The sequence below is a fragment of the Mobula birostris genome, chromosome 3 (assembly GCF_030028105.1).
Source record: "Mobula birostris isolate sMobBir1 chromosome 3, sMobBir1.hap1, whole genome shotgun sequence".
Taxonomy (NCBI): Eukaryota; Metazoa; Chordata; class Chondrichthyes; order Myliobatiformes; family Myliobatidae; genus Mobula; species Mobula birostris.
In genome coordinates, this window is record NC_092372.1 from 127033657 (window position 1) to 127048048 (window position 14392).

At 44.4% G+C, this 14392-nt stretch overlaps 1 long non-coding RNA gene across 2 annotated transcripts in view; it reads right to left on the reverse strand.

The window, feature by feature from the left end:
* Positions 1-14392, reverse strand: part of LOC140195273 (uncharacterized) — an 81503-nt gene that overhangs the window by 47058 nt on the left and 20053 nt on the right. For both annotated transcript variants that reach the window (XR_011885405.1, XR_011885404.1), the window contains exon 2: positions 6669-6932. This is a non-coding gene — a long non-coding RNA (uncharacterized lncRNA). The remainder of the gene's footprint in view (positions 1-6668; positions 6933-14392) is intronic.

Consider the following 14392-nt stretch of genomic DNA (forward strand, 5'->3'; position numbering starts at 1 on the left):
TCTTGTGAATCTTCCCTGAACCCTCTCCAGTGTCAGTATATCCTTTCTAAAATAGGGAGCCTAAAACTGCACACAATACCTCAAGTGTGGTCTCACGAATGCCTTATAGAGCCTCAACATCACATCCCTGCTCTTATATTCTATACCTCTAGAAATGAATGCCAACATTGCATTATCATTCTTCACCACTGACTCAACCTGGAGGTTAACCTTTAGGGTATCCTGCACAAGGACTCCCAAGTCCCTTTGCCTCTCTGCATTTTGAATTCTCTCCCCATCTAAATAATAATCTGCCAGTTTATTTCTTCCACCAAAGTGTGTGACCATATATTTTCCAAAATTGTATTTCATTTCTGTGGGCACGTGGCCAAGTGGTTAAGGCATTCGGCTAGTGACCTGAAGGTCGTGAGTTCAAGCCCCAGCCAAGGCAGCGTGTTGTGTCCTTGAGCAAGGCACTTAATCACACATTGCTCTGCAACAACACTGGTGCCAAGCTGTATGGGTCCTAATGCCCTTCCCTTGGACATCATCAGTGGTGTGAAGAGGGGAGACTTGCAGCATGGGCAACTGCCAGTCTTCCATACAACCTTGCCCGGGCCTGCGCCCTGGAGAGTGAAGACTTTCCAGGTGCAGATCCATGGTCTCGCAAGACTAACGGATGCCTTAAGTTTCATTTGACACTTCTTTGCCCATTCCCCTAAACTATCTAAGTCTCTCTGCAGGCTCTCTGTTTCCTCAACACTACCTGCTCCTCCACCTATCTTTGTATCATCGGCAAATTTAGCCACAAATCCATTAATGCCATAGTCCAAATCATGAGCAGAAGGGAACTACATGTACCATTAATTTTGAAAGCTTTCAAGCAGCCTCAACTTTGTCTCATAACAGAAGCATATCGCTTTCACTTTTGTTTCAAATGGCTATTTTAGTTGATAGCTGATGCTGAGAGCCCAAATTGGCAGCAGTTGTACGCATAGATGCAAGTCTGATGTGGCATCGCTTGACCCCAATCTGAAAATTTTGCATAAGACTACAACTGTATTAGACATAGTTTGGCTACTTAAATATAGCTTTACCTGAAAATTGGAGCAGATAGCAATACAGTAACAATATCATCTATGATTGTCATGGTCCGGTCCGTGAAGTCTGCATTCAGGTTCACGGTCCGGTCCGTGGACTCAGGACTCCAGGTCTTCCAGCTGTCCCTCGTTTGGGTGAGTTAATCATAGGCACCTGAGTCCCATCATGGGGCTTGGAATATAAGTAGCCTTGGGGTTGAGTGTGGGCTGCTGGTTTGTCTTGTCAGCCCTCCTTGGAGCAATCTGCTGATGGAAGGCTAGTGAAACCATATATGATCTTTAGGCCTTGTTGGAGGACTACTGCTTCATGGAGCCTTGTTGCCACTTGTTGGAGTAGTCTTTGCAGTATGCATTTGGCTGTTTCCTGGGCCAGCTGTGTGGCTGTCAGCCACTCTGAACTGGGTAGTGATCTGACTGTTTCTGTAGCCAGCGGAGGTTGCTGGCTGTAACTGTGACTTGGAGCAACCCCAGAGCAGAGATGGAACTGTCTGTGGTTCTTTGGTGTTTGTCTCTTTTTGTCCTTGCCTCTGTGGGGTAAGTCAGGCTGTTTTTCTGTTACCCTGTGGGGGGGATCTGTCTTGTCTTGTCCTTGACTCTGTGGGGTAAGTCAGGCTATTCTGCTGTTGCCCTGTGGGGGGTCATGTCTTGTCTTCTCTTTGCCTTTGTTGGGTAAGTCCAGCTGTTCTGCTGTTACCCAACAGGTGGACCTGTCCCACCTTGGTGTGGAGAGGTTGAGTCCCGACCTGTCTAAGTATAAGTCCTGGCTCTATATCTATGTACTGTCCTATCTCAAGTTGGTGTCATGTTAATGATGAGTCCTGGCTTTTTGAAGGACAAGTTCTGGCTCTACGTTGATGTTCAGTTCCCAGTCGGTCTCTCAGCTCCAGCCTCTGTGTTATCAGCCTCCACATTTCAAGATGAAGATCCCAAGCCAAGCTCCAAGAACCCAAGCCTTGAGGATCCCAAGCCAAGCTCCGAGAACCCAAGCCTCGAGGATCCCAAGCCAAGCTCCTAGAACCCAAGCCAAGCTCCTAGAACCCAAGCCTCGAAGATTCCAAGCCAAGCTTCTAGAACCCAAGCCTCGAAGATCCCAAGCCAAGCTCCAAGAGCCCAAGCCTCGAAGATCCCAAGCTCCAAGAACCCAAGCCTTGAAGATCCAAAGCCAAGCTCCAGAGCCCCAAGACCCCAGCCTGCAGCCAAGCTCCAGAGCCCCAAGACCCCAGCCTGCAGCCATGTCACATCCTTGCCTGGTTCTGGGGTCTGAGCCCGAGGCGAGACCAAGGTTCTGGGTCCTTGTCCAGTCTTGGGCTCGGAATCCAAGCCTTGTCTTGTCTCCAATCTCAGGCCTCTAGACCCCAGCCACGTCCTGTCCTGAAGCCATGTCATGTCCTTGCCTGGTTCTGAGGTCTGAGCCCGAGGCAAGACCCAGTTTCTGGGTCCTTGTCCAGTCTTGGGCTTGGAGTCGAAGCCTTGTCTCCTAGTACATGGTTTCTAGTCCTGGTCCCGTTTTCCCTAGCCCAAGTCTGCGTTCTTGTCCTTGCTCCTGGTCTGCATCCTGTCACGTCCCTACTCTAGTCAAGTCCTGTTCCTTGTACTTCTGTGTCTTGCATTTGGGTCTGTTACCAGTGCCCCACTGTGACAATGATATATTTTTTCATCTTTTTAGCTTGAACTGGACCTTACCTAACAGTATCAGTACACAGGAATTTGACAAAATACATAAATCTTTTGAGCCTTGCACTTAATTTCTTGCATTCTCAGTGACACATTCCAGATGGTTTATTCATCATCATCCTTATGTGCTGTGTCATATGACGTAGGTGATCATAGTCCCATGAATATTATTGTTCTTGGCAAATTCTACAAAAGTGGCTTGCTATTGTCTTCTGGGCAGTGTCTTTACAAGACAGGTGACCACAGCCATTATCAATCAATCATTATCAGAGATTGCCTGCCTGGCACCAGTGGTCACATAACCAGGACTTGTAATATGCACCAACCGCTTATACAACCATTCACCATCTGCTCCCATGGCTTCGTATGGCCATGATCGGGGGGCGGGGTGCTAAGCAGGTGCTTCATCTTGTCCAACTGTGCCTTTCGGGCCAGTGGAGGGATGGAGTGCCTTACAGCTTCATTGATAAAGACCTATCTCCCCGCTACCAGATGCTTTATAGTGATCTTTAATAAAACAGGCATTTTACCCTAGGTTTCCTGAGCCTGAACATCAAAAGGAATTTGCCGATCTTCAATTCACCTGAAAAATTTATAAGAACCAAAATTACTTCAATTCCAAAATGAAGTCCCTCTGAGCAATGGTCAAAGGATTAAGTTGAGATTGACAGCCAATATTGCAACCAGACTCCAGAGCAAAACACCATGGGCACCTCCACAGGACACTGGGTTTCCTTCAGTTGTTTTCTACTGTTAATATCAAGTTATCTGTTGGGTAGGAAATGTTAAACTTTAAGATTGTGTCACATTGTGTAACTTTTGCTATTATTAAGCCTGCTGTGATATGAGAAGGAAAGACTTTCTGTCTGCAGTATTCAACTCAGGTAAAGAATTAGCTCCTTTGAGTATTGAAGAGGGGGAAAGGGTCCTTTACACTCTGAATGATGCTCTACTTTTTGAACATGCAATGGTCCTTGGGACAAAGGCCCAGTCTTGCATTATGTTTCTGCAGTTGGTCTATGCCTTTGCTGGGACTCACAAAATGAATTTTTCTTTGCTGTTTCCATAGCGCCTGCCTGGTTGGATTAAATGGCTTTTTACTCATCGCTACAAGCAAATATAGAAAAATATAAACAGAGATCTCTAAAAGAAAAACTAAAGCCATTGAAGGTAAACACAATGGGTTAGAAATCATAATAGTAACAAGCATCTGCTATTTAAATCAACAAACACAAAATGCTGGAGGAACTCAGCAGGCTAGCCAGCATCTATGGAAAAGAGTAAACAGTCAAGCTTTCAGGCCAAGGCCCTTCATCAGAACTGGAAAGGAAGGGGAGAGGTCAGAATAAGAAGGTGGGGGAGGAGAGGAATAAATACAAGGTGGTAGGTGAGAGCTGAAACTGGGAGGTGGGGAGGGGTTGAAGTAAAGAGCTGGAAAGTTGATTGGTGAAAGAGATAAAGGGCTGGAGCAGCAGTAATCTGATAGGAGAGGGTAGAAGGCCATGGAAGAAAGGGAAGAGGGAGGAGCGCCAGAGGGAGGTGATGGGCAGGTAAGGTGGGAAAGGGGAATGGGAAAGGGAAATGGGAATGCAGAATGATGAAGTGGGGGTGGGGGTGCAATTACCAGAAGCTCAAGTAATCAATGTTCATGCCATTAAGCTGCAGGCTACTCAGACAGAATATAAGGTGTTGCTCCTCCATCCTGAGTGTGGCCTCATCGCGGCAGTAGAGGAGCCCATGGACTGACATATCAGAATGGAAGTGGGTGGCGACTGGGAGATCCCGCATTTTGTGGCGCACAGAGTGAAAGTGCTCGGCAAAGCGGTCTCCCAATCCACATTGGGTCTCATCAATATATAAGAGGCCACACCGGGAGCACCGGATACAGTAGGTGAACCCAACAGACTCTCAGGTGAGGTGTTGCCTGACCCGGAAGGACTGTTTGGGGCCCTGAATGGTAGTGAGGGAGAAGGTGTAGGCACAAATTTGGCACTTGTTCCGCTTACAAGGGTAAGTACCAGACGGGAGATCATTGGGGAGGGACGAATGGACAAGGGAATCACATATAGGGTGATCCCTGTGGAAAGTGCGGGGAGGTAAATTTGTGTTTGGTGGTGGGATCCTGTTGAAGATGGTGGAAGTTACTGGAAATTATGTGCTGAATGCAGGAGCTTGTGGGGTGGTAGGTGAGGACAAGAGGAATCCTATCCCTGGTATGGCAGCAGGAGGATGGGGTGAAGGCAGATGTGTGCAAAATTGAGAGATGCAGGGGAGGGCAGTGTTGAAGGTGGAGGAAGGGAAGCCCCTTTCTTTGAAGAAGGAGGACATCTCATTAGTTCTGGAATGAAAAGCCTCATCCTAAGAGCAGATGTGATGGAGACAGAGAAACTGAGAGAAGGGAATAGCATTTTTACAAGTGACAGGGTGGGAAGAGGTACAGTCCAGACAGCTGTGAGAGTCAGTGCATTTGCTATTTAAATAAAGGCTTAAGAAACACACAAAATGCTGGAGGAACTCAGCAAATCAAACATTTTGTATGGAAGTGAATAAATAGTCGACGTTTTGGCCAAGATGCTTCTTTAGGACTGGAGAGGAAGGGGGAAGGTAGGGACAGGGGAAAGAGGACAGCTAGAGGGTGATGGGTGAAGCTAGGTAGGTGGAAAAGATGGAATCTGATAGGAGAGGGGAGTGAACTATTGGAGAAAAGGAAGGTGGAGGGGACTCAGGAGTAGGTGATAGGGAGGTGAGAGGTCAGAAAGGGGAATAGAAGAAGAGAGGAGGGAAGGGATAGTTTTTTACTGGAAGGAGACATCAATGTGCATGCCACCAGGTTGGGGGCTATGCAGATGGGAATATAAGGTGTTACCTCTTCACGCTGAGGAGGACCTCACCTTGGCACAAGAGGAGGCCATGGGCCAACACATCAGAATGGGAATGGAAATTGGGATGAAAGTGTTTGGCCACTGGGATGTTCCAATTTCGGTGGCTGGAGCGGAGGTACTTGACAAAGTGACCCCCAGATTAAGATGGGTCTCAGTGTGGAGGAGGCTGCATCGGGAGCACCAGACACAATAGATGACCCCAGCAGATTCACAGGTGAAGTATTACGTCACCTAGAAGGACTGTTTGGGGCCCTGAATGGAGGAGAGAAAGAAGGTATATGGGGTATAGCACTTTGACCACTTGCAGGGATAAGTGCCAGGATGGCGATTAGTGGGAAGAGGCGAATGGACAAGGGACTCATGGAGGGAGAGATCCTTGCAGCAAGTGGAGGGGCAAGGGAGGCAAAGATTTGTTTAGTGGTAGGGTCTGTTTAGTGATAGGTTTAGTAAAGGCTTAAGCCTGATTTATACTTCTGCGTCAACGCGACGTCATATGTACTGCATTGCCGCAAACCCTACGCAGAGCCGACGTGGATCCCTATGCCAGAGCTTGACATGCACCTCTCCTAAAATGTAACTACGTGTCGTGGCAACGCGGAATGCAACAGCTGTGATTGGTCCACTTGGTAGCATTGCATTTCATCCTAGGCTGCAATATCTTCCCATTGGACGACTGAAGAGCAGGGAAGGAACTCTGGCTGCAATGCTTTCCATAAAGCTTTACAGACCTCTGAAACTATGGAGGACACATTTCGCTTTTACGAAAAAAGACGCTCGCTTTTTTACCCAGAAAAAGACTAACATGACCATGAAACCTTGCATGGGTAGGTGTGTGCACATGCGTAACGTGCGCGAATTGCAGAGCGACGCAGACACACCGACACACAAGTATAAATGCTTACAACGCGCGCATGTCTTTTGTGTAGGTTACCACGTCGAGTTAACGCAGAAGTATAAATCGGCCTTTAAGAAGTGTTTTTGTGGTACTTCTCAAGTACTTTTTGTAAACAGAATGTTCTTAAGGTTTGCTTACCTGTTACTATTGCTCAGCTTGTATTTAATTCACCAGAGTTGGCCAGCAAGAGCACAAAGTCATAAATTAAAAATTCAAATCCATGACACGTTGCATAAGAAATTTGGGTAATTGCTTGTGGATTGAAGAACGGGAGGGATTCGTTTATAAATGAGTCATTTTGGCAAGTAGCTCACTCCAGGGAGAGTGCTCATTAGCTCTCGTATCTGTTCTGGATGTTGCAAATTCTTCACTCTCTCAGGATATGGGTTTCCTGTTTTCCCTCTGTGTGAAGTGGAATAACATGTGGAACAATCAGAATAAATCAAAATCAAATCTTAAACCTTCAATGACTAAAAATACAGCACTTATCATGTTTGAATTGGGGAAAATGTAGTGTTGATACCATTTTCCATCACTTCATTAATAATTGGGAGTGTGCCCATACAGCTATGGGTAAACAGCCCCACTGCCTTGTGGGAAGCTTTGGGAGAGAAGAAGGCTACAGGAGTAAACCCAGACTGCAAATCTGAAGTGGAGTCCCTAAGGCAACTGGACATTATTGAACATCCTTCCAGTAGCTCCTGCAGCTAAGCTGGTGCCAAACGTATTGTTTCATAAGCTTTCCTTTAGACTATACTGGTAAGGCCAAGAGGGGGATCGTGACAACTGGGTATCTCAGGATCTCCAGACCTTCTGCCCAGGCTTGTAATGATGATCACCACCCATTGTTGTTTGAGATGGATGGATGCCAACCAACCAACTGTAGGATGAGTAACAAACTGGTTTGGATTTGGCAGAAGTACTTGGAGGTTTTCTATAGGAGGTCACACATTTTTCTGAGCTGCTGATTACAATTTTAGATCAAAATATGAACTGATAAGAATTAGTTCCACTTGACAGAGTTTCACATTCTTTCCAAAGAGCCAGCAGTTGTGAGTTGCTATCATCCACTTTAAACTTGGGCACAGAATAAGGGGTGACGTTACAGGGACCTTTCAATGAATGGAAGACGTCCCATGGCATGACTCTTCCCAATCACCATACCATTCTTCACCCACATCAGGTTATCTGATCATGTGTTTTTTGGCTATTTGTAAGACCTTGATGCAAATCAATTGGCTGTTATTTTTGCATTCTGAAATGTCAAAAGAAAATCATCAGAGTTAAACACAAGATTCTGCAAATATTGAAAATCCAGAGCAACACATATAAAATGCCGGAGGAACTCAGCAGGTCAGGAAGCATCTATGGAGAGGTAAAAAGAGACCTGATGAAGGGTCTTGGCTTGAATTGTCAACTCTTTATTCCTTTCTATACCTACTGCCTGACTTGCTGAGTTCCTCCAGCATTTTGTGTGTGTTAAACATCATTAACTTCAAAGCACTTTGGATTCTACAGAAATTACAATCCCCTCTTTCTAACACATTGTACAACTATGTACTGTATGTTCTATACAGTTAAAACTGAAGTCCTATGTCTTGCTTGGCAAACAAAGATTAAATGCACAAAACGAATGGGAACATGATGTAGTTCTAGTAGAGTTACTTTCATTTGCCCTTATCGGTCATCCACTCGTAGTTATTATTTTAAACAGTCCCACTTCATATCTGTGTTCACTTCCAAGAGCGAATTCATCGCACTCTGACAGCTAAAAACCACGCAGTAAATAACTTATGGTCAGTTTATAAGCCTTATCCAGCTGATAACCCAGCTGGCTGCTTCTGTGTAATTATCTGTTCTTTTTCTAGTAAGCTATCTTTACTTGGTTACCTTAAATGACCTGGTGCTTGTGGAACATCTTCAGTGCTCGCAGTGTCACCGAAAGGTGATTCACAAGTAACATGTTGCTGATGAAGTGTCACTGGTGTACGTTCTGTAGGAGACAGGGCAGACAATATTGTACACAACAAGATCCCACAGAAAAGCAATTGGATTCATTAAGCCGATGGTTCAAGGCTAAATGTTGGTCAGGATCCTAGGAGGGTGCCATCTTCCACTTCCACATGTTTTACAACAACTTGAACAAGCAGACCATAGTGCAGCCCAGACTGATACTTGACTCCAGGCTCTGTATACCCAACACCATCACTAATCTCATCAACTCTGGAGATCTCCCATCCACTGCTACCAAGCTCCTAGATACCTTACCCTGCACTGCTCGTTTTTACCTTGTACGAAAGATCCACAAACTTGACTGTCGGGGTGGGCCCTTTGTCTCTGCCTGCTCCTGCCCCACAGAACCTGTCTATATACCTCGACTCCATTCTATCTCCCTTGGTTCAGTCCCTGCCCACCTACATCTGTGACATTTCACGTGCTCTCGATCTCCTCAACAATCTTCATTTCACTGGTCCTGACTGCCTCATTTTCACCATGGATGACCAGTCCCTATACACTTCTATCCCCCATCAAGAAGGCCTTAGAGCTCTCCACTTCTTTCTCAGTAAAAGTCCAAACTAGTTGCCCTCCACAACAATCACCTTCCTCCGTCTGGCAGAACTGATCCTCACCCTCAAATAATTTTTCTTTTGGCTCCTCCCCCTTTCTCCATACTCAGGGGGTAGCCATAGGACTCGCATGGACCCCATCTATTTTGCCTTTTTGTTGGCTATGCAGAACAGTGTTCCATAGTAATGCTCCCAACTATTCATGCACCCATGCTCAACTTGTCAATTTCATCAAATTTGCCTCCAACTTCCTCGCTGCCCTTAATTTCATTTGGTCCATTTCTGATACCCCTGTCCACTTTCATAATCTTTCTGTCACCATCCCTGGAGACAAACTGTCAAATTACATCTTTTATCAACCTACCAATCCCCATGGTTATTTCGTCTCTTGTAAAAATGCTATTCATTTTTCTCAGTTGTTTTGTTTCCACCACAGCTTCCCAGGACAAGGCTTTCCTTTCCAGGACATCAGAGACATCTTCCTTTTTGAAAGAATGGGGTTTCCCTTTCTCTGCCATTGAAGTTTCCCTCTCTCCACTTTCCCCAGGGAACGCTCCTTTCAGATTCCCTTGTCCATTCAGCCCTCCCCACCAATCTCCCTCCCAGCACTTATCCCTGCAAGTGACTAAAGTTCTACACCTGTCCATTCACCTCCTCCCTCACCTCTCTTCAGGGCCAAACAGTCCTTTCAGGTGAGGCAACACTTCAATTGCAAACCTGCTGGGGTCATCTACTGTGTCTGGTGCTCCCAATGCAGCCTTGTCTACATTGGAGAAACCGGACATAAATTGGGGGACTACTGTGTCGAGTACCTCTGCTCCATCTGCCAGAAATGGAATTTCTCAGTTTAAAATGAATCCATTTTAATTTCCATTCCCATTCCCATTCTGACATGTCGGTCCATGCCACTCTTTTACCACAATGAGGCCACTCTCAGGGTGAAGCAGCAACATCTCATATTCTGGCTGGGCAGTCTCCAACCTGATGGCACGAACATCGACCTCCCCTTCTGGTAATTTTTCCTCTTCCCCCATCCCTCTCTTTCATTCCCCACTCTGGCTTCTAACTTCCTCTCCTCATTTGCCTATCACCTCCCCCTGTTGCCTCTCCTCCTCTTTCTCCCATGGTCTACTCTCCTCTCCTATTAGATTCCTTTCTCTCCAGCCCTTTACCTTTCTCACCCACCTGGCTTCACCTGTCACCTTCCAGCTAGTCTTCCTCCCTCTCCCCTCACCTTTTTAATCTGGCGACTTCCCCTTTTCTCTTCAGTCCTAAAGAAGCGTCTTGGCCCAAAGCATCAACTGTTTATTTATTTCCATAGATGCTGAGTTCCTCCAGCATTTTGTATGTGTTACTCTGGATTTCCCTCGTCTGTAGAATCTCTTGATAATTTATTTTTCTCCTTTTTCATTTCCATGTTAGATGTGTCCAAGACTGGAGAGCACATGCATAAGTTAAGAGGTAGCAGGTTTAGAGGAGATCTGGTTCATATCCTGAGTAAGACTATAAGATATTAAGATATAAGAGCAGAATTAGGCCATTCTGCCCATTGAGTCTGCTCCACCATTTCACCATGGCTGATCCAATTTTCCTCTCAGCCCCAATCTCCTGCCTTCTCCCTATGTTAACCTCTGCCTTCAATAAACATAAAGACTTGACCTCCACAGCTGCCTGTGGCAAGGAATTCCACAGACTCATCACTCTCTAGCTAAAGAAAGTTCTCCTCATCTCCATTCTAAAAGGATGTCCATCTATTCTGAGGCTGTGTTCACTGGTCTTAGACTCTCCCACCATAGGAAACATCCTCTCCACAACCACTCTATCAAACCTTTCACCATATGAGGTTTCATTGAGGTCACCCCTCATTCTTTGGAATTCTAGTGACTAAAGGTCCAAAACCATCAAGTGCTCGTCATATAACAGGCCATTCAATCCTGGAATCATTTTCGTGAACTTCCTGTGAACGTTCTCCAGTTTCAATACATCCTTTCTAAGATAAGGGGCCCAAACCTGCTCACAATACACCAAGTAAGGTCTCACCAGTGCTTTATAACATTTCAACATCACATCCTTGCTTTAATGTTTTAGTCCTCTTGAAATAAAGGCTATCATTGCATTTGCTTTCCTCAATACAGACTGTACCTGAAAATTAACCTTTAGAGAATCCTGCTCTGGGAATGCCAAGTCCCTTTGCACCTCAGTTTTTTGTATTTTCTCTCCATTTGGAAAATAGTCAACCCTTCCATTTCTTCTACCAAAGTGCATGACCATACATTTCCCAACACTGTATTTCATCTGCCACTTCTTTGCTCATTCTCCTAATCTGCCTCAGTCCTTCTGTAGCCTCTCTCTCTACTCCCTTAAAACTACCTGCCCCTCCACCTATCTTCACATCATCTGCAAACTTTGCAACAAAGCCATCAATTCCATCATCTAAATCATTAACGTAAAAATAATTAATTCCGATGCAGAACCATGTGGAACTGTAACAGCCAACCAGAAAAGGCTCTCTTCATTCCCACACTATGCCTCTAGCCAATCAGCTTCTGCTTTATCCATGCTAGAATCTTTCTTGTAATATCGTGGATACGTAGCTTGTTAACCAGCCTCATGTGTTGTACCTTGTCAAATGCCTTCTGAAATTCCAAGTACACAACATCAAGCGATTCTTCTTTGTCTATCCTGCTTGTTATTTCTTGAAAGAATTCCAACAGATTTGTCAGGCACGATTTTCCTTTGAGGAAATCATATTGATGATGGTCTATCATGTGCCTCCGAGTACCCCAAAACCACATCCTTAGCAATTGACTCCAACATCTTCCCAAACACTGAGGTCAGATGAAGTGGCCAACAATTTCCTTACTTTTGCCTCTCTCCTTTCTTGAAGAGTGGAGTGACACTTTCAATTTCCTATTCTTCTGGAACCATTCCAGAATCTAGTGATTCTTGAAACATCATTACTAATGTCTCCACAATCTCTTCAGTCACCTCTTTCAGAACCCTGGGGTCTCCACCATCTGATCCAGGTGACTTATCTACCTCAGACTTTACAGTTTCCCAAGAACCTTCTCCCTAGTAATGGTAACTTCACACATTTCATGCCCCCCTGACACCTGGAACTTCCACCATACTGCTGGTGTCTTCCACAGTGAAGATTGATGCCATTTCATTGTCCCCCATTACTACCTTGTTTTTCAGTTGTTCAGTATCCACTCTTGCCTGTCCTTTGCACTTCATGTATCTGAAGAAACTTTTGGGTATCCTATTTAATTTTATTGGCTAGATTACTTTCATATTCCATCATTACGTTCTTAATGACCTTTTTAGTTGCATTCTTTTGGTTTTTAAAAGTTTCCCAAACCTCTAACTTCCCACTAATTTTTGTTCTATTATATGCCCTCTCTTTGACCTTTATGTTGGCGTTGACTTCTCTTGTTAACTATGGTTAGGTCATCTTTCCTTTAGAATACTTCTGCCTCTTTGGGATGTATATATCCTGTGCCTTCCATATTGCTTCCAGAAATTCTAGCAATTGCTGCTCTGCCATCATCCCTGCCAGTGTTCTTTTTCGAATCAATTCTGGCCATCTCTGCTCTCAGGTCTCTGTAATTCCCTTTACTCCTCTGTAATAATGATACCTCTGACTTTGGCTTCTCCCTCTCAAATTTCAGGGTGAATTTGATTATATTATGATCACTCCATCCCCTAAGGGTTCTTTTACCTTAAGCTCTCTAATCATTTCTGGTTCATTGCACAACACCCAATCCAGAATAGCTGATCCTCTAGTGGGCTCAACCACAAGCTGCTCTTAAAAAAAAATCACCTCATAGATACTCTAGAAATTCCCCCTCCTGTAATCCCAGCACCAACATGATTTTTCTAATCTACCTGCATATTGAAATCCCCCATGACTAATGTAACATTGCCCTTTTGACATGCATTTTCTATTTCCCTTTGCAATTTGTCCTTACTACTGTTTTGGCGTCTGTATACAACTCCCATCAGGGTGCTTTTACCATTACTGTTCCTTAGCTCTATCCACAATGATTCAACATCTTCTGACCTAATGTCACCTTTTTCTAATGATTTCCTGCCTGTCCTTTTGATACAATTTGTATCCTTGAACATTAAGCTCCCAGCTATAATCTTCATTCAGCCATGATTCAGTGATGCCTACAACATCATACCTGCCAAACTGCAACTGTGCTGCAAGTTCATCTACCTTATTCCGTATACTCCGTGCAGTCAGATACAGCACCTCCCGTCCTGTATTCACTCTTTTTGATTTTGTCATACCATGTTTTGATTCCTAATTTTGTCTGAGGTCTTACCAACATCTGCCTCCACAATCTCTCCACTAACTGTTCTAGCATTTGTGTTAATTGATTGTTTTGGGCTTTTAAACATTCCATTTCCCACTCAGTTTCTTGTTTGTCCTCTTGAACATCCAGTCTCCATGCCTCCAGCCTGCCAATGGTGGACTCCTTATCATTTGACATCAAAGCTATATAGGATAAAGAAATCTGACTCCTCCCCTTTAGTTTTAGAAGTGTGAGATTTTCAAGATGTGATAGTGGTGGTTCAGATATTAAATGCTTGTATTTTGGTAGTATGAAATATTTCAGTTGCAAATATTTAAAGAAGTGTGTTTTAGGAATATGGTATATCTGACACAATTGATCAAATGTAATAAGAGAATGAAACTATTACAATACAAATAGTTAATGAGAACTTATATTACCCCGGTCAAACTGAACCGTTGGTCCCCTGACATCTTGTGTTAAATGTTTAGAAGAAAAGGGTACTCTGTTTCACTGTGTATGGGACTGTCCAAAATTTAAAAAAATACTGGAAAACAGTTGTTCAGACTATATCTGAGATTGTTGGAGTAAAGGTCCATCACCAAGCAAAAATGTGTGTACTAGGTATATATCCAAAGAACTTTACTATTAGTTCAAAACAGTCCATTTTAATTGACTTTGGACTCCTGCAGGCCATTATGTGACTCTTTGATTCTACGTACCTTGCCCTAAGGGATGGACTCCCGCTGGGGTATATTTCCCAGACCCTGAACATTTGGTTTTCAACAAAGGGAGTGAGGGGACCAACCCCTGCAATATTGACGAGCATTGTCATGATCATTAACCCTGCCACAGATTCCATGGTCAGCCAAATTTCATGGATGTGTTCGAGTATCTGCAAGCTGGAAATACCTTTAAAACTGGGAGTCTTTCTGTTTGAGTAGAATAAATACTTACTTGGGCCCTTAGCTCCAAAGTGGAGCAAAGGCCATCA